The following is a 22,146-nucleotide window of genomic DNA, read 5'->3' on the forward strand; positions in this document are numbered from 1 at the left end:
GGGGAAGAGACCCAGAAAGAAAATGGGGGCGTTGTGTAGAGGCCTGGGGGGTGATTTGTAATTTTATTTAGCTAGGAGGCCTCTTAGACAACGATTACATGAGCTCTCGACTCTCGACAACAACTTGTGAACATGAACTAATATGAATTAAAAGATTGCTTAAACTCTAATAGGGGGGCGCTAATAAAATATTTATTCTCAAAATGGACAGTAGACAAAATAAGTTTAGGAACCACTGCTCTAACCGAAAGAGCAAGGAAGACGACATACCACAAAATCAGCTGAGCTGAAATTCCTCCCATACTATAGAACTGTTTTTCTATTGTATTTCATTCAAAAGCAAATGACATGTTAACAATTCATTATTATAAATTAAATACAGTAAATTACATTAATAATGCATTGTTATTAATTAGCCGCGAACAAATATTTATCACTGCACAGGCCGATTCAATTTATCAAGTTATTTAAACAAAATTTAATTATTTCGTGGTAATCGTTGATCTGTGGTTATAATTTATCCATAACGATATTGATTATTAATCATACAACTCACAAACAAGTTTATAAATTCGTTTTTATATACGGAAACAACATATTCTCTTTAGCAAAGTAAAAATTGCAAATGAATGAAAGAAAATCAGGGAAGGAATTGAATAATGCTATTTTAAAACTTCATTCTACCATCGAACGCTTAGTCGTCTACAATCTCCGATATTCGGTGATTTTGGTCTTTAAGCAACTGACGTAATTTGTTCTTTTGAAGCTAGTCGCTCGCTACCAGTTTGTTATCGTCGCGAAAAAGTCGCTGCCATTTTTAACATACGAGTACCGAAGCAAACCGACACAGTTGAAATTTTGTAAATTCGTGTCTCTATGCTTGTATTGACCCAATAGACGATACGCGATACTCGTGATGCTAGTATCGAAGATTTTGTAGTTTTGTGTACGAAGAGCCTTATTCGTTTCTTATGAGAATGACAATGAGATATTTAAAAAATTTATACTTTACGTCGCATAGCAAGTTCTCATGAATATAGTTTACTCTAAAATGTAGTACTTTCGCTTCATTTGTTTCGTAAAAATAAGCAAATTAAATTATAAGGCGTAAGGTATGTTTACTTACAGTGTAACTGAAGAATGGCTCAGTTTAAGGTCCAGTTTTACGAATATTATATTATATTATGCCGTTTTATGAATACAGGAACACCCACAATTTGACTCTTTTATTATTTTGCGCCAAAAGTAATTTGCCTTCGTACTTTGTTGTTAATTGGCGTGTAATGTGTTTTTTTAGTATCATTTTACATTTATATTTTATTACAGGAAAAGAATAGAATTGGGGGAAGTAATTTTACTTAAATTGTGGAAAGTTTAAAGGTTTTTATTAAAAGAAATACAGCATCCAATTTTTTTAACCTATTTCATAAAAAGAGAAATGTTTTTGTATGTTACGTCAGAACATTGCTGATAGTTAACCGATTTGGATTTTATTTATGTCTAGCTATTCTTAGCTTCCAAAGTTAGTATTTGTGTCTTCCTCTTTTTAAATAAAAATCTGATCGTTAATTTTTGTTATGAAAATATAAAAAGTCTTAAAACACTTTGAGTTATTTGTAAAATAATTGTTTTAAAGAAAGGATTGTTAGATAAATATCACAGTAGCCGCAATAATAAAATGGGTGAATGTTGCAAAACGTAATATTAACTTTACGACGTTGCTTGAAAATCAAATAAAGTCCCGTATTGGCTATAAAAGTGTTAAGAGTTATATTACCAACACTTTTTAATGTCAATAGGGATTAAAAATAAAGGATTTTGATCTAACTAGAAGAAAGCTATTTAATTAATTTAGTGAAAAATATTTGTTATCAAGTAGCTATTCCTATCTCTTAGTAAATTCTTTTAGCACGTCCTAAATAAATAATAAAATTACTAAATCAATTTATTAAAAACATTTAAACAAGTCCTAAGGGCTGACGCGCCTAAAGTAAGTCTGTCCGACAGTTTCGACGCGTCTTGTTTTACAGATACTAAAAGATCCTTTATTACTTTATACCCATCTTCCCTTTATTTGTCTCAATTGACGTAAACAAATCGATTCTAATTTACAATACGTAAATACAAAATGTAGTTCAGTACTTTAAAGGATCGCATCTTTTTAGTTTAAACATTTTATTTGTTCTTTAACTTGGAAGTCTAATATATTTGGAGTAACAAAAACATGTCCAGAGTTAGCTTTGATTACTAACCGTGGGCTTCTAAGCCCAAATATGTTGTTATCTCTGTTTTTCTTCAAAGATAAAGACAAGGATGACTATATATGTCATGCAGAGATTTTCATGTCAGAAACCCACGGTTAATAATAATATATCATATCATTAAAAGTGTTCACATGTCCAATTAATTGCGGTACTTGCTCAACAAGATCTAAGAGATTAGGAAATTCTGGATGCATGCTATTTCGCTTTAATTAAGAGATGGAAATTACGCGTACTGCTACGGTATTCAGGAGACTGGATATAAACGAGAGTTACCGTTCAATATTGGCTACCCATTTTTGATCTATAACTATTAAAGATTTCTTAGATGAAAATTTTTTTTAGCTCATTTAGGTCTCTATCGAGACGCTCGGAGGCTAGCCTCTAGAGCCTTAGTCAACTACGCTGACCCAATGCAGTTTGACTTTACATACATCTATGAATTTATTTACAGATATTTGCAGGTTGCATCATCATGTTTTTGTTTACCGTTGTATAAGGATAGCCTAAGGAGTAAAATAAGCAATAAACCAATTATGTAACCTTGAAGATGATGGGCTTCATGACAACGCATTGCGGTGCGAGATGATGTAACTCGAAATGTTCAAACTGTCGTTGTATTAGTTTATGACGCCTATAATTAGTTGCGCGTTTGGAATTTATCGCATTATATTAAGTAATATCGTATCCTTTAGTGTCACTTAAGACAACCATTGTAATCTAAACGTTTCTCTCTCCATTTATTTAAAATGTTAGCTACTCGTGTTCCATTTAAGTTTATTAGACCTTTTTAAAGTCATTTACACTTGCATTAGTATTCAACGCAAAAGGAGAGCGATACAATTAATTGCGAAATTTCTTTACAGAGAGCGTTTAATTGCTTCTAGAAAGCTGCTGTTAAAGTGCATTCGTTTCTACATTTCTGGTTCGTTAAATTTGCAAAGGCGAATTTATAATGAACTATTAAGTTCCTAAAGACGGAAAATATCTTCTTTATTATTAAAATTCTTGTATCAAAATAATGTGACTCGATTAAAGAACATTTTTATCGAATAAGTTACAAGTTAATTGTTAACTTAACTCAAACATTAATGATAATAGTTATATTAACTTATTCACATGATTGTTTTATCCCTTTGAAGTGTACTTCCCTTTAAAATGAACACTTCGATATTGTAAGTACCATTAAAGTGTTTACTATGTTATGTATTTTAATATTTACATATATAAAATTATTCTTAGTCATTTGTAGGTGTATATTACTTATATGATTGTATCCCTCAGAGTAGATATTTAAATTTGTGGTTTTTGGTTCTAACAACTTGTCTTTTGAGCCGTCGAAATAACATACAACAAACATATTTTTTAATAGTATGATTTTTCGTGTTAAGACTAAAATTGTAAAAATATTTAACCATAATTAGTACTCGGTTTACTTATATGTAACGATTTTTCAATGTTAAAAGGCAAGAATATTTATCATTACAAAAGAACCCTTGCGTTCTGTAAAAGACGTTTTCTCATTAAGAGAAATTCTCATTCAATTGTTTGAAGTCATTCTTATTTAAACAAACACTATTTTGTAAACGTCGAGTTTTAATCAGTTTCAAAATATAACTGAACACCGTTGTAATTAATTTCTCGTTATTTTCATTTCATTTGAACTCATACATATTGTGTTTAAATTTGCAATGGAATTCGAAATTAAATTCATATACAAAACAACTTGAATCAAAAAACTCACTACTATATTCTTGCTAGGTCCAATAGTGTCCACACGATTGGATTTTTTATTTGAATAGATTTTAAACAAACGATTATTTGTCATAAATAGTGATTAGCTAATATAATTTTGTTAATATGAGTTATTTTCATAAAAGAAATTTAATTACATTTGTTTTCAGAAGTATTCGTAATGTTTGTGAGTTTAGCAACAAGTCAATCCATCAACGTTTGGTTTGATTGATTAACTCTTGTCTTATGTTATCGTATATATTTATATGCATTCAAACTTCTTTGATATGTATCACAAAATGTACTTCTAATGTTAAGTACAAGGGATATTTTATTCTTTAAAATTCAAAGTCCATATTGAGATTTATCATGAAAAGAGTATGAGTGTTGTAATAAGTTTCTCTACTCATAGATTTAAATTAAAAAAAAACTTAAGATTAATTTATTATTATATATAATGCGAAAACAAAATCACTCATGTGTCGCAACGGTTTGTTTACCATATGTCTTAGCTTGGTTCATGACGTTTTGGATATGTCAAAATCGACCAGCTCTTACTGCTAGAGCCATCTACTGACAAATAGCGAGAACTTAGTTGTGCACGTAATAATTTTTTTAACCCATAAATTAAATATTTCAAATGCACGTCTGGAGTGAAAAACGTCCTGTGGCGCTAAAATGTTGCGTTTAACGAATCGAATCGAATGTGTCTAATAAAATTTGCAGCATTTTATTTCGCTTACAAGACAGAATGCGGTACCTTACAAATTTATTTGCTGATATAGTCCGTCAAATTCTGTTAGGTAAAAAAAAATTTGTAATATCTTTACAAATTTATAGAACTTTTATTCATATTTAGACCCAGTTAACTTCAGAATATTTTATTGCATTTCGCTTTAAAAGTGACTGATAAAAATTTATTATTTACCGAGAATATTTTTCTACAAAAATATTCACTAAAAGGCAAAATTGTAAAGGAAATAACGTTTGTTCCTGTCCATTCTTCCGACAACGGTTTTTAATCTATCGATATTTTGTCTATAGGAAGCGAAAACAATATGAAAGAATGGAACAACACAAAAATTGTTACGGGAACGTAAAAAATATTGCCCAATTTATAGTCTGAAGGCTTTACGATGAACATTTTATAAGCTCGATCAAACTACTTCATACACAATTTACTATGATATAGTTTTCGTTTACGTCATACAAATTTTTACGACTCACTAATAGTTAAATAGTGTCTTGTTTGCGATATTTTCTTGAAAAAAATCATTATTTAGCAATTTTATTAAAAAATTTGGGAAAAACTTATAATTAAATTATTGTACAATTCATTGATGGTAAAAACATGAAAATAATTTTATTTATGTAATGCATTTCTTTTATTTTTTGACTAGCGGTCACCCGTGACTTCGTCAGCGCAAAATAAAATAAAAGTAACCTATAATATGCCCGTATACATTAGCTATCTTCCTGTACAATATTTGTCAAAATCGGTAAAGCTATCCCGGGGATTATCCAGAACAAACGTGGTCTTACGGACATACATACAGACAGACAGATGTATGACTCTACGAAAGAATACTATCGACTCATTATTTTTATGACTGAATTAATGACAGGTTATTTTGAACTGATATAAAAAACGGCTAAACACTCACGTATATACGTCCGGTGGCGGCACCGACTAGTTTCGAGCCCATCGGGGGCCCTTCATCAGGATGAGTGGTACTGGCATTATTTCGCGTACGCGGCCCGTCGCTCACGTATATACGTGAGTGTTTAGCCGTGTTTATATATCAGTTTAGTATAATGTCTCACGAAAGTTTGAATAATTTAATAGGTTATTTTGACTTTGGCATTGCAGTACATTCAGCCAGGAAATATTGTAAATATGATATTGTCATATTTCCCCAGCTTACCTGTTGTGATTAAGGTTTGTTGACAAACCACAAGTTTACTTAGGACCCGGTGATTCGATTGTTAAAATTTCATTACGCTTACAAACATAGTTTTGTTGTTAGAAATGTGCTCTCTCGAAAAAGTTTCTGTATGTTTGTTTCCTCTCACTAATTATTTTATAAAGTTGTCTATTCCAAACTAGATGAGTAAATAATTAGAGTTAATTAATTTACTGTAATAGTATTAGACGGCAATGCACTTTCTATGATTGTGTTTTGTTTTAAAAATGAAACATTGGAATAAAATGAATATTAGGTTATGGTATATTGGGATGTTTAAAATGTAAAAAAAGCTACGAATATATTATTTAATACGAATAGAAATGTGGGATAGTTTGAACCACATTATTTCCATCAGTTTACATACTAGCTGTTGCCCGCGACTCTACACTATGTTCTACAATTGTGCTAAATTTTATCAAGATCCGTGAAGCTGTTCCGGAGATACCATCTAACAAACATCCATCTATCTGAACTTTCGCATTTATTATTAAAAGATTACGTAAACAGGGTGTTTCTAAATTCGTTTAAATTTTTTATCCTCTTGTATATTTAATTTTAACTTATATTATAATTTTTGGGCACAGAATAGAGATCCTTATTACATAAAGAAAAAATTATTAGTTATACGGAAAAATATATCAAAAGTGTTGATTTAGGAACGAAATATCTAGAATATGTAAAAATACAAACATAAAAAATAGTTTATAAGAACATCCTGTATTTTGAAAGGATCCTAATTTGCAAGTCAAGACAAGGACTATTGTATTTGAAACGAGGAAACTGTGTAAACATGATATGGTATTAAAGGGAAACAATCAAAATTAACGAAATACAACTCTTGTTTAATTTTAATATTAATTTAATTTATATTTTGTTGTTATTAAACATCATCAGGATACTATACGCCTCCACTGAGGGCCTCGAAGCCTACCTTTCGGGGTGACTAGGCTATCAACCACGCTAGCCACGGTTTGGCTGACTTCACACATATCTTTGAATTTCTTCTCAGATATCTGCAGCATCGCAATGTTTTCCTTTACCGTAAAAAGTGTTATTAAACGTAACTTAAATAATTTAAGATAAAGAAATTAAGCTGTTGATTAGTAACTTAAGTAACACTTAAATATTTATTTATAATATTATATTAAATCTACTCTAACGATTTCTTTCGAAGTTATAATTTAACGCTTCTGAAGTTAAACTATTTCGTCCCTTAAGAAATCCTTGTTGCTCGTTCAAAGCACAAAGATGCGTGGCTCATATTGCGTCGACCTCACGTATTTCACTTATATTGGAATATTTGGAGATATTGCGCTGTAAATCACTTTCTATATACGTCATAACTACACGCATTATATGAATATTTCTATCTAATATTAAAATAGACGTCGGTGGCTCAGTGGTCAAGCACTTGACTTGCAATCTGTAGGTCCTGGGTTCGAATCCCGCCATGTACCAATGTGTTTTTCTATTTCCGATTTAAATAAGTACATTTATCCGACGTTCTTACGGTGAAGGAAAATATCGTGATGCAACCTGCATATATCTGAGAAGAAATTCAAAGATATGTGTGAAGTCAACCAACCCGCACTTGGCCAGCGTGGTTGACTATGGCCTAATCACCCTTAACTTAGGGTAGGCTCCGAGCCCCTCGGTAGGGACGTATGGTGTGCCCATATGGATGAATGTTTGGCCAATGGAACTTGTCGAAATTTAACATTGGTGTAGAACATAGTCTGGAAGAATACAAAGGCTTCTAATTAACTTTTTTTTTAATTCCGTGCAGACGGAGTCACGGGCGACAGATAGTTAGTTATAATATAAAAGTGGAATCACGCAACGCATATTGTGATTTTTGTGCTTATCTTACTTCTTACTAATATTGTAACTGCGAATGTCTGGATGGATGGATGGTTCTTACAAGGTGTCTCTAGCTTCATGGATTTTGCTGAAATTTGGCATAGATGTAGAACAATGTTCGGAAGAACAATAAAACCAATAAAGTTTTTTTTTTCGTTATTTTGACGCGGACGGAGTGGCGAAACAAAAGCTAGTATAATGATATTATTTAACACATGCAATACAGGATGTATTATTTTATTTAAAACATTGAAAGCCTTAGCTATTATACATCTGATTAAAAAAAAGTTTTTGATAACTTTTTAACTATTCACTTGACCCATGACCTTCACTGTTGCCAGGTACTAAAACAAAAATGTAATGTAAATAAAGGCTAACAAATTTGTTAATGACCGTAATACGATACTCGCGACACAAACTAGCAACGCCCTATTATTCTTTCGTAAAGTATGTTTACAATATTATATATCGACCGATGTCTACTAACATTATGTATTCACGAATTAGTTGTTAAGTTTGGTTGAAATCTTAAAAACACCGAATCAAACCCTTTATTGTTTTAGCTTGAGCTTGAAATGTGTTTATATAAACTTACGATTAGTGATCCTTTATTTAAATAATGCAAAAGTTTGCATGGATGAATATTAGTCTCAAGGTTCACAAGGAAGAACGGCTACATGAATCTAGACGAAATTTCTTATAGATGAAGAACACTGTCCGGAAGAAACATAACCTACGTTCTACTTTTTTTTTAATTCCAAGGACGTAGTTGAGGGCAATATCTATTAACTAATACTTTACCATACTTAGCACCAACATAAATGTAATTTGTTTCAGAAATAGTAATATATTTTAGTGTCGATTCACTAAATCATTTTATAAGATGCTGTGTTATTGCTGGGACAGTCTTAATAATGAGTATGAAAATATTTCCCAATATGAATTACAATAGTTCTTTTGTGACGTATTGTCGGTAAAGCGCGTGTTATCATTCTATTGCATCATTTTATACAAAGCTTTTCTTTCGGCAACCAGAAAATTCCCTTTTGGAATGTCCTTTTGTTCGTCTTTCATTTTCAGGTTACTTCCTATGTTTATTTTCAACTAGCAGTTGGCCGAGATTTTGTCGAAAAAATCTAGTAATAAATAAAGCCACGCAGGAATAGTGTACCCATCTTTATCCGCCATCAAATAATATAAGATTTATGCAACTTAACCAGCAAACTACTATGTTTTTTTTAGATATTATTACGGCAATAGTGGCGGTTAGGTGGTCAATTATATTGACCTTTAAGGATATGGGGTTAAGGTCGAAAATCATTTATACTTTTATGTATAACGAGCTGCAGAACAATTTATCAGTCCACTAAAAGACATTTATTCCGACGACCGCGTTGAGTTAAAGTTAATTGCCATGATAAACATTTTCCGAGATAATTTCACGACGATCCGCCAAATTTGGCTGGAATATTTAATTTTAATAACAGGCCATTTCTTGATGGCGTATTGTTTACTTATTAAATAAAAAATCGTGACGTCATTTGTAGTGATACAAAAAAAATTTTTGCTTTGTAATTTATATGAAAAGGTCAAGCAAAATATTGTCCTTCTAGACTTATATTGACATCTAATATTAGGGTCAAATATCTGTTCTATCAGTGGGCCTAGCACGAATATTTGTGACTATCGCCATTGTATCGTCATAGACAAAAAAAAAAAAATTTTTACAGCGCCCCCTATCAGGCTTAAGGTACACTAAAAATCTCATACTAATTTTGACATTGTGACGATATCAAGGCGATTGTCACAAACGTGCTAGGCCCTCAGATAACAACGTATAATAGTAAATATTTAAAGTAGCAAAAGCACTTTGTACTTCGTCTAAACATTTAACTTACTTGAAATAACCATTTTCATTTCATAGTTTTCATTGCAACTGACTCAAGATCTATTTAAGTGGAAAATTGACTTCTAGTGTTGTCTCGGATAATAGCTTCAAATGTGTAGTTTTCATTTTAAAAAGAACTGTTGATATTTTTAATTGAATTTCAAAAACGCAAAATTGCTTTTAAATTTTATTTTCCTAAAAATTTATTGCATTTCAGATAAATAATAAAATTTAATAAATATGTCAAAACGCCTTTTTATGCAACACTTTTCTTTAGACTTAAATTTAATTCTAGCTAGCACTATCTTTACACTACCACTTTTCAACACTTTTTATTTTAAAACAATGAAAATTATTACATTATTTCGCTGATGATGCTTAAACGCTTGAGTTTAAAAGCAACGTAGACGAGTAAAAGCCTCGTCGGAGCGGTGATCTAATAAGAAGAATTGGATCTCGTTTTGCCCCTGCTAACAGCTTCCCGCGTCAGCGCTTCACGACCTCGGGGAATAATTAAAAATTATCGACACGCGTTAATAACTCTACACTTACAATAATGCACGCTTTAACATACGAGTAATAAACAAATAACATATATTTTATCTCTTTTTTTTGTACAAACGTTTCAGCAGTGAAAATCCACGGTTATCTATTCCTGGTATAATCCTATAGTGAAATTTAAATCATTTAATTCCGAATGTTCCGTCTCCCGAAAAGGCGTGGCCAAAAGTGGATTGCAAAGGTTCATTTGGCCACACCAAATAGAGGTCCATGGTCTCTGCCTACCCATCTGGTTAACAGGCTTGAGTTGTTTTAATTTTAAATAATCTTTGACCCTAAATATACTAGTAGTATACAATGATTTTTTTTTTAGATGTGTTTATCAATGGAAAAAGATTTGGCTTATAACGTCGCTCCGGTAATTTTTCGAGATGAAATTGTATAAATTTCATTTTGCTATTGAATTACGACGCAGACGACGAAAAATATCCCTAACATTGTTTAAAGTAAGATTACACGAGAAATGTGATGGCTTCTAACACAGGAGACTGTGATTATATTTCCTTTGGTAATAGAAAAAACCTTTAAAGGTCGACAAAACTAATTCACCTTTAACCAAAAATTGTGGAAATCTTTAAATTACTAAGGCTTCAGCTTAATACTACAGACAACTGATTAAGTGGTCAAGGATTCGAATCTCTCGTTTGAACTAGTGTCAGATCCTAGCATAAACATAGAGATTCCTTGAAACGCTAAAAATGTCATAACCAAAACAAATGACGATTATTATAGTAAAGATTGTAGGTTGATATCAAGTAGTAAATAAGACGTTCCAGTATTGTTTGCTTTTTAGAACAGATAGCACTGGCTTAAATAGAACAATGCGTAGGTATACTATTATGAAACGAAAATAAAAGGCTCGTTTGCTTCGCGTACAACTCTGTGATATTCCATTATGGATAAAGTCAGAATGAAATGAAGAACGTTATCGTTCCCTTTGTTAGTGATATCATGACTTGACTATGCTTAAAGACTATTATAGTATTAAGATTAGCCACGCTTAGATTATTTAAGTGTTCCCTTAGGGATACGCTGAGTATAGATTAATTTATATAGAGTTTACAATAAAGAACTATGAAGAAAAATTATTACAAAGCAATTTAAAAAAGGAACGAAATATAAAATTTAAAGAGATTAAGTGATAATTAATTAAACTCGAGTAACTGTCTATTAAATGTGGATTCCGTTAATCTTTTAGAATAACGTTAATGTGCAATTAGAGAGTAAGAAAATTCTCAGCAAAATTCAAAATGAAAGCTGTGAGTAGATTAACTAGAATTAATGCTATAATGACAGACTAATTACCTTGATACTGCATTAAAATACGTTGCTTATTTAAATTATTTTTAAGTTAAACAAATTATTTTTTTGTAGAAAGAGATAAACAGCGAAAGCGAGGATAATATGAATTTTAATCTGCAAAATAAACGTATCAGTACCGTACATAATCCCTACGACACAACCTTAGCCTCACACTAAGTTATAAATAAAAAAGGCAAACGAACAAAAGCGATTTCAAATTTTATAAAATATTAATAGATACTTAACTATCTATTGAACGAATAGCAATACTCGACTGGTGAAATAACACAACACGGTAGATAGGTTTTAACTAGAGAATCCTGAATTTCAGAGCGTCGATTGCTCAGTGGTTTAGGCACTTGACTTGTGATCTGCAGGTCTTGGGTTCGAAACCCGCCCTGTACCAATGTGTTTTTTCGATTTTCGATTTACATATGTACATTTATCCGACGTTCTTACAATGAAGGAAAATATCTTGATGCAATCTGCACATATCTGAGAAGAAATTCGAATATCTGTGTGAAGTCAACCAACTCGCACTGGGCCAGCGTGGTTGCCTATGGCATAGTCGCCCCTAACTTAGAGTACGCTCCGAGCTCCTCAGTGGGGACGTATAGTGAGCTGATGATGAATGATTCTAATTTTCATCTAATCATAGGCATAGTTATAGACGACTTTTCCTACTGAAAACCAATATGTATCGAAAGCAATATAAATATGAGAAACATAATCTGATTATTGTTGTATAAAATTTAAATTGCAACCAAAACTTTGTCATTTTAATGATATACGTGAAAAGCGTATACAATAGAACACAATTCAAATATCTTGCAAGTATGAGATTTGTACCCGACACTTGTCTCTTAGGGATTATGCATCTACTTCAATGTACGTCGGAGCTTTATCCATGGACTTAACACGAGAGGGTGTAAGCATGGAAGTAGCGAAGAAATTCTTGTGTTAATTTTTATTTTATATACAAAATGAATATTTAATTTACAGATAGACGTGGAATAAGCTCGTGTAAGCTTTTTGTATTTATAACTGAAGTAAATAACAATTTCACAAGGAGCTTTTTATCTAAGAAAAGTAGTGTAATCGTCGTTCATGAGACCAAAATCTTTTATGATAAAAATATGTTTTAAACGGAGATTTCGTCTAAGAAACCCACAGTTAGTAATAGGAAGTTGTTTTTTTAAATCTATATTTATCGGAAAATTACAAATATTATAAAAGTAATATAGATATAGAATTTACAAAATAAATATTACAAAGTCGTCCGCTTTACAATTTTAAAGAGCCATGTTAATCGTAAAAAGTGATTTTCCATTTACTTTTTACGTTGTAGTTTTCTTGTTAAAGAAATTATTTTCATTCCCAGTACAAATACTAGAAATAACAGCAATCTGACGTCAAACATCGATATATTAATAGAAAAAACCCTCGGGAGTTTGTCGTATTAAATTAAAACAGGCTCGCAATGACCGCGGCCGATTTCACGTGGGAATGGTGAGATTGTGAACACAAACGGTATTTGAGAAAAGATTGTTGTTAAATATCACAAAGAACATATATTAAATTACGTTGTTTTCAATAATGTATATAAACATCGCAAAATAACATCGGCTATTTTTTAACATATTAAAAATGATACGTCAAAATCAATCATTTAAACCACAGAATAAAAAATCATTGCCTTAAAATATTTTAACCTACTGGCAATCGTGTAAAAAGTATATTACATTTTGCAAGATGCAACTGGCCGCTTTTGTTTTATTTCACATTAAAAATAAAACCAGCTTTTTGTTATGAAATGTTTAATTTTCTTTTTTTTATGTTCTGAATATAAATGCAAGGCGAGGGCGTTATATGGTAATCAAAAAATGCTTGTGTACTACGAACATTATCTCTTGTGTACACTCGTGTGAGTTTTAACAACGTTTTTATTCTGACATTTGTACTTAATTCAATTTAAATTTGCATTATAAAGTTGAAATAAGGCAGCGGGAAGTTTGTATGTTAGAACACGTATCTAAATAAAAGCCCTCTAACACAGACAGAATTAAGTCAATAGTTTAAAATAATTCGCGAATTAAGTAAAGATTTAAGCATTTAAAACTAAAAATAACCCAAACTTTTATATTACACATTTAATTCGGTATAATATACATACCTTTTACTAAAATTATATATAACTTTACAAGCTGTCGCCCGTGACTCTACCCGCGTACAATTAAAAAAACTTAATAAGTAGCCTATGTGTTCTAGACTATGTTCTACATCTGTGCAAAATTTCGTCAGGATCTGTGAAGCCTTTCCGGAGATACATTGAAACAAATATCCATCCATATAAACTTTCGCAATTATAATATTAGTAAGAAGAGATAGATTAGACTTAGAAGTATGAACTGATAGAGTTGTGAAGTATTTATTTCATTTACTAACACTGAGAAAGAATTAAAACGTTTTTTTTAATTTTTTTAATACTTTAAAGTAGCTTTAAATCCTAATATGAAAGAAACATGCATCTAAAGCTTGCATCTTTAATTAATTTAAATGTAAGTGTTCGCTAGTATTCAACAGACAGATAAAATTAAAGTACTGCAATTTGAGAAGGCAATAACATACAATATAGCTTTTACTGTAAGCGATTGATACAAGAAATATCTTACCCGTTCAACCGAAAAGGCCAAATGTAAAAGAATTTCGTTTGGAAAACGCAAAAGATACGAATGATTTGTATATTTTATTCTGTAATATATATTTGAAGGGTTCGTGCGTTGAATGGCTATTCAAAATATTGAGAGATATATTTGCATTGGAAATTCAAAATAAGTGACACGTTTGATAATGAAGAGGAAAGCTGCATAGAATACATTCATCAACAGCTCACTATACGTCCCTACTGAGAGCCGTGGAGCCTCCCCAAGGTAGGATTGACTAGGCCATCAAACGCGCTGGCCAAGTGCGGGATGATCGACTTCACACAATACATGTATCTTTGAATATCATCACAAGATATGTATCTTTAAATTTCTTCGCAGACATGTGCTGATTGCATCACGATGTTTTCTTTTACCGTAAGAATCGGATAAATGTACATATGATTCGAACTCATGACCTGTTTGCAAGACAAGTGGTTAACCCCTAAGCCACTGACTAGCCTGCATTAATTTTTAATAATTACATGATGATTTGTGTTCACATTATTTTAGGCCACATTATATTTGTACTTCTTAGCAGATTTTTCCTATCTTTTTGCATTTAAAGGTAAGAGTTTAATGAAGCTATTTACATAACGTTTTATACATAATGTTAAGAATAGACAAACCAAAAAGTATGTTGTGTTATAACGTCATATAAAGGGAAAATGATATGGAACTCAAATTACGAATCTCGTCAAATTTAAGCGTTCATTGAACCCTGTATATGAATAATTCATTGAAATATTATGAAATGTATTCGATGAATAAGAAATGTTCCAGATTTACTAAAAACAATGATAGTTAAATAATATTGTTGGATAAAATTCATTATACAAACAGCACCATATGAAAGTAGCGCAACTATATTTTATTGGACTTTTTTACAATGACAATAAACAAAATACTTAAGATAAAATCGTGGTATTGATTTCGATGTAGCATTACTTTACGTTTTAGGTCTTTTATGACCGAACCGAGTAATCGATTGTTACGATCAAATCGATTTGAATTACTTTGTACAAAAAGGTGGTATATAGATCGATTGAAGTCAAACCATAGATTGGATCTGTCTGGAGCCGAATCAACCTTTGGATCCGGATCAACCAGATACTTAGACTGGTTAATATTAGGAATACATTAAACATTTTGGCTTAAAATATCGATATTGATTTTTTGGATGTGGCCATTTACCAAAATGGTTGATTTTGACCACCAAGTTATGTCTTTAGGAATTTAAATAGATGAATATTTAGTTCGTTGGTCATCTAACCCAATATATGGGTCGATAAGATAGTTATATAATGAACTGTAAATTAACAGTGTTTAATAGAATCTTTTGTGAGTGCATCAGTGAGATTGACGCAGGTGTATTCATCGAGGGACGAGCCGCGTCAATTTCACGCATGCAAAATTTGAGCACCGTTTGTTAATTGTGTTACAGCATTCAGTTCAAAATAAATACAAAACATTTTAAATTGTTGATTTCATTTATCAACTTATAAAGTTTCCTACGTGATTTTAACATTGGATTTTAAAATAATCGCTTTCTTTCCTTTTGCATAAAAAAGATAATGGATTTACATAGTTTCTTGGTTTCTTGGTTTAAGTGATTCTTAAATCAACTTTGGAGTACTTAGAAGAAGTAGAACTTAGAAGAGGAAGATGGTCATATTTACGTTTTATGTCATTACAATCTAGTATGTGTCTTGACTAAATCACAGAAAAGGATTTCGGATCCCGGTCACAAATCCGTTTTTACCTTTCAATGTCGATCAAAACCAATTCCGGTGACATCGCATTTGAAAGACGTTTTCAATTGATTCGCCATTCATACGTTAAGCCCCATTTAGTAATAGATCTCTGAAACCCAATAGACTATGGTAAACACCTTTATTCCTGGCCTTAACTGACTTATTTGGAATTGAGGTTTTGGCTTTTTTTTACGGCTATGGTAAACAACTTTATCTATTAATTTTTTTATATTTAAAACTGACAACTTTAGCGACTTCGCTAAATTAGATAAATAGACAAATTATAATGTAGTCTTAGTTACTGGCTGAAAGAAAAGCTATAATTATGAAATCGATTCATTACTTTTTAGTTAGAGCGATAATAATAAAATCATTTCTTTTTAATATCAATCTATCTTCATTCAAGGATCTTCTGTTATTTCAACAATTCAATCACAGATGTCGTTTGCCTTTGGTTCATTAATCAACAGAAACTACCTTAAACTCGAAGCATTTCATTTTGACAAACAAATATTACAACGTCTCAGATTTATTTAGAAACTTGAAAGTTTCATTAATAAAGTTGTTGGGAATTACAAAATGTTGTGACATAATTGTAAACGACGGATTAAATCGGGTTGATGAAGAATAAGTCAAGTTCTTATCCTAAATTATTTGAATACAGTTATATTTATAGACGAGGTTTTGACGAATTTAATAAATAAATGAAGCTTGACAAAGTTAAAAAAAAGAATTCCAATAAGTTATTAAAATCTATTTTTTAGTTTTTGCTTCACTACAAAATCTTTACTAAAATCCTTTACGATGTTAACCACAATTCACAGAAATAATCAAAAAAGTCGTTACCTAAATATACGTAGTTCTAACAATAAGATTTCTTTTATCTGTTTGAAACACAGATTCATAAAAACTGTTCAGAATAAACACATCATCGGGAACGCAATGATAGTAATAACATAAATTAGGGCGGATTCACACAAGCGTCCAATTTACACGCCTTAATAATTACCTGGGAACGGTTAATCGTTACATAAGCTTAGGATATGGCCACTCGTAGTGTGAACGAGTCTCGGCGGATTAACGGTCAGGTGATTTGTAAAGCTCGGGAAACGACAGCTACCTTAAATATATTAGATGAAAGCCTTTTTGAATTAATAAGTAAGGTTATTATTTTATTTCATTTTATAATATTCTAGGTATCGCCCACGATCACATCCACGCAGTATTAAAAAATTGTAGTCAATTCTCAGACATACAGATATCGAATTTCAAAAAATCGATCAAGCCGCTTCGAGTTCTGTAACTAACATTGTGACATAACAACTATAGAATTAACATCTAGTATCTTGTCTCTGACTCAGGAGTCAAGCCCTTGACTTACAATGTGTAGGGCCTGAATTCAAATCCCGCCATGTACCAATGTGTCTTTCCATTTCCGATTTGTGTGAAGTCAACCAACCCGCATTGGGCCAGCGTGGTAAACTATGGCCTAGTCGCCCCTAACTTATGGTAGGCTCCGAGCCCCTCTGTGGTGACGTATAGTGAGCTGATAATGAATGAATCTTAACGAATACCAGAAAATAGTATCTTAGATTTAAAAAGAACGATACGAGAATAAGAATCTATTTACATAGATACTACAAAAACCAAAATATTTAACTAAGTAAAAATAATATATTAAAGTGTAATCCAACGAATATTTGCACAATATGAACGCGTTATATAAAAGATGTGCCCGAATTTTGTGATGCGATGACGTCATGAAGCGTCCGAAAATTCCTATTAAAATGACCTCATTTTATGGTAACTGCCGTAACGACATTTCATAATATATTACTGAACAAGCTGTCGCCCGCGAATCCGTTCGCACGGAATTAAAAACAAACTTAATAAGTAGTCTATTTTTTTCCCGGCTATGTTCTACATCTGTGCCAAATTTCAATAAGATCTATGCAGCCATTCTGGAGATGCCTTCAAACAAACATCCATCCATCCATATAAACATTCTCATTTATAATATTAGTAAGACTAACGGTCACCTCGGCCCTTTTCCTTTCGGTTAATACGTTAATTTAATTTAGTAAATTTACATTTTACATTTAGATTATCTTAAAGGGTTTACGATGTGTAAATGTTTTCAGTTTAAAGAGGACCGTTTGCAATAATTAATTTAAATGTTACACAAGCTTGAGAAATTCTTACTTAAGTCACGCATAAATATAACATCGTGGAAATTAAATTAGAAAATGTATTAGTTGTTATGAAGAAAAAATCAAGGAAAACGCTTAGAGCTTAAAATTATAGACGTAGTTCGCTATTCGATAAAAAAAAGTCACATCTGGAACGGCTGCATGGATCTTGTTGAAATTTGACATAGATATAGAACAAACACTGGAAGAACACATAGGCTACTAATTTAGTTTTTTTACGGACGGAGTTGCGGGCGCCAGCCAGTATTAAATAATTAAAAACTGCAGTAACAAACAGTATTTTTTGTTATAATATAAAATGCGAGACATAAGCGTATATGCGTCATTTTCAACTGTTGATTTCAATGAGCATACGTGATAGTTCACGGATGAATAGTTCTATTCACGCTCAGTCTGCTCACGGCTTGTCTGTATCCATTAATATTACTTTCATATCTCGTCGATTCTGCATAATTCTTACTTATAGCTTTATGTTTAATATTAAAACGAACATAATTAAAACTGTAAAGTTAAAGGGCGAATAAAGACAACTTGGTTATGTTTTCAAGTACATATAAACGCCTAGTTCAAATGAAGTCATGACAAAATATTTTGGAAATTATTAATTGAATATATTTACATACAGAATTTTCTTATAGGTATAGTTTTGTTAAACAGGCTTTACCCAAATAGGGGACAGTTATGTTATAAAGTTTCTAAATAGTTCTATTATAAAGATATAAGATAAAAAGGACGCGATCAAGGGATAGTATTTTAATAAAAATGTAAGCATATTTGCCTCTAATATGTTAATAATTTATTTTATAAGTAATATTAGTAAGTAGAAAAAAAGAAATTTTAATTAAGTATGAAAATCGAATGGATTTTAGTGTAAATTCTTGTTACTTAGAAAAATTAAATCCATTTTATGATTACATTTAACTATGCTTTAAATACTACTAACTTTTGAATACTATATTTCTATCTGTGTTTTGTTAGTTTTTTAAGTTATGCCAGATATATAACTAAAATTAAACAACTAATTTAATAGTTATATAAGTCAGCAAGTCGGATTATATCGAAAAGTTATTTACGATTCAAATTTTAATTGATATTAACTTATCGGAAGTACTGCGGAACTGCATATCAATGAATTTCCAAAGGCCAACATCCGGCTTGCAACTTTCCCCATTAAGTAATTGACTTAGCTAAAGTTAGTATATGAAGTAGTAAAAATACGAACAAAAGAATATCGATAAAATAAGTATTTTAGAATTACGAAAAAAATAATAAAAAGAGGTTAAAATCTTATGAAAATTAATTCTTATATTTATCAAATTATTTTCACAAAAAGAGGTGGTTTTATTATATTTCCGTTGTTCTTTTCATTGTAATTTTTGGCATATTTTCAATTATACCGAATATCTCAAGTTATTCAATATCCTACAACTTTTTTAATGAGCTTTATATTGTGTTGTAATACAGCTGATTTGTTTTCCTTGTTATATTACGTTCTTTTTATTGCATTTAGTTTTAATATTTCAAATTAATTCTTACAAGTGAATTAATTTTTTTATGTTTTATTTTATAAACACTAATTTATCGTATTTTTATATGAAATAGACAATATAAATATCAAACTTTTTTCTGTTAATATCCCAAATACATTTTATAAATTTTATTAAATTTAAGAAAAAAAAATTCTAAGTCACACAGATTAAATATTTCCGCCTACATATCATGGGTATAATTTCCTAACATTTTTATCAACAGTAAAATTGACTTACCTGAAACGTGTGAAGTTAGGAAGGCTTCGACGACAAGCTGACAGGAGCGATCGCAACAAGTGTTGTGTAGCCCGCCCAAGCCTTCGCTTATATAGAGCCTGTCGGTCGCCGCCCTACGCCGCCCACCGCTAATGCTAGGAACACACGACGGTAGAACAATGACACAGAGCAGTAGAGAGTACAACACCGCTATGAAGGCACACTGCCGAAACATATAAAACTCGTAGAGAAAGTTACATTCGAGTAGCGATTAGTAGAATTATCAACATGTGTTAAAATGTATAGTAAGAAATATGGGGCAAGTAACAAGCACGTGATCCAAAGTTAGTGTCTGTTCCAGATATTTTAGACTTTTGAGAGGTAGAGGCAGCGCTTTAGACAAAGTAATCGAAGAGTTGACCGTGTAATCAAATGTGACTTTATCATTTGTCTCATCGGTATACGTTCGAACAATATCAGTACTGCACTATAAACTGCTCTGTCGCATTGTGGTACTATCGTGTGTAACAAGCATAACCAACGAGGGAATGCTACTAATATAGTTTGCATTTCAATCTAAGAAATCAAAATTAGCAATGGATTTCGACATTGGCAAGTCGTTGACACGTGTGATGGTAAAATTATATAAATATTTAATATGTAGTCTATTTTTAATAATTACAGTAAGATTAATTTAAAAAAAAAGATGAAATTATTTTAAAAATTATAGTAAACGTTATCTTTTAAACCATTTATGTTAATATTTCAAAAATGTTTTATTTAGAAAACTACGTGATTCAGACTCACTTTATTATTAATTGAATAAATAACCAAGAATCACTGAAGATTAGTCAGAAAATATAGATGTACTTACATTTTTTGTCATACTATACTACTGTTGATTTTGCAATCAGTGTTTTTTACATTATGTTTTCAGTATCGTTATTTAATCCAAATTTTGAGACAATTCCACAAAATACAAACGATCCTAATTACAATGCTACAATACATGGCTGCGTATCCGGTTCTTAATTAATATTTATCTGCTCTATAAGAAATAATCACAAGTGCTGAAAATTTTTCAAAAACGAACATTTTAATTTAAAAACAGAGTCCTATTTCTTCTATTCATAATTTAAAATGAAGTAAAAATGGTCCCTGAAACGAAAATTTAAAGGCAAAGCGGTCAATCCCGAACGGGAAAAGTTGCGGTTAGGTTAGCTAACTCGTTTGCGGTGAGTGCCAGCCCTAAATCAGACAACAATGCCATTAACATGAGGTGGATAAATATATCTATTGATAAATATCATTTACCTTCGATATAAGATAAATAATCCTAAAATAGCTTTTATTAGTAAAATATATTTTTTTTTCAGAATTAATAAAAAATTGTCAATTTCTCCTTAAATATCCCTTTATTGGGATTTAATAATTATTCGTTTAAACAGATTATAAAAAAACTTCAGAGTTTAAATTGTAAGTGGAAAGAGTATGCTGTGTCAAATTACTGTTAACTACAATTAAAATGGTAATTAAAGTTAATCTGAAGTCTTATTATATGTTTCGTTTAAAATAAAATGATTCATTCTCCATATATATTCTCCATAAAATATAAAAAGTCTTGCTGTTGCTGTTCGCGACTCCTTCCGCACGTAATTTAAAATAAAACTTAATTAGTTGCCATGCCATCTATTCAAACATCCATCAATCCATCCATACATAAGTAGACACTTATCCTAATATTCGCATTTATAATATTACTACAATTTCTAACATTTTTCGATTTCAAATTTTTGTCAGCCCTAGAGAAACATGTTTTTTCCGTGAACAAAAGGCGTCGGGCGACTATGAGGAGACTGGGAGTAAACAAAAGGAAATATGATTGGAACGGGACGTCTGAGAGAGGCGCCCACGTTGCCGCAGTCACACACGGCGTATCGAATGACCGGATTGAGGTCATCGGGCATTTGTGTGCTTAGCAAGATTTGGCAATAATTGCTTCATCTGAGGATACTTTTACGTGTTTCTAAAAAGATTTTTTTATATGTGGCTATAATCTGTTATTGCTTATTTTAGTAAAAATGATTTTATGTTCCGTTTTATTGTTACTAACTTCGTATTTATTTCATTTACAATTTCTGTCGTACATTTAAATAGTTCTA

At 31.2% G+C, this 22,146-nt stretch overlaps 1 protein-coding gene across 2 annotated transcripts in view; it reads right to left on the reverse strand.

The window, feature by feature from the left end:
* Dh31 (diuretic hormone class 2) overlaps positions 1-20,054 on the reverse strand; it is a 34,899-nt gene extending 14,845 nt beyond the window's left edge. For both annotated transcript variants that reach the window (XM_013317876.1, XM_013317874.1), the window contains exon 1: positions 20,006-20,054. The gene's annotated coding sequence lies outside the window, so the exon portion shown is untranslated. The remainder of the gene's footprint in view (positions 1-20,005) is intronic.
* Positions 20,055-22,146: the final 2,092 nt, after the last annotated feature.

The sequence above is a fragment of the Papilio xuthus genome, unplaced genomic scaffold (assembly GCF_000836235.2).
Source record: "Papilio xuthus unplaced genomic scaffold, Pxut_1.1 DF826933.1, whole genome shotgun sequence".
Classification (NCBI taxonomy): Eukaryota; Metazoa; Arthropoda; class Insecta; order Lepidoptera; family Papilionidae; genus Papilio; species Papilio xuthus.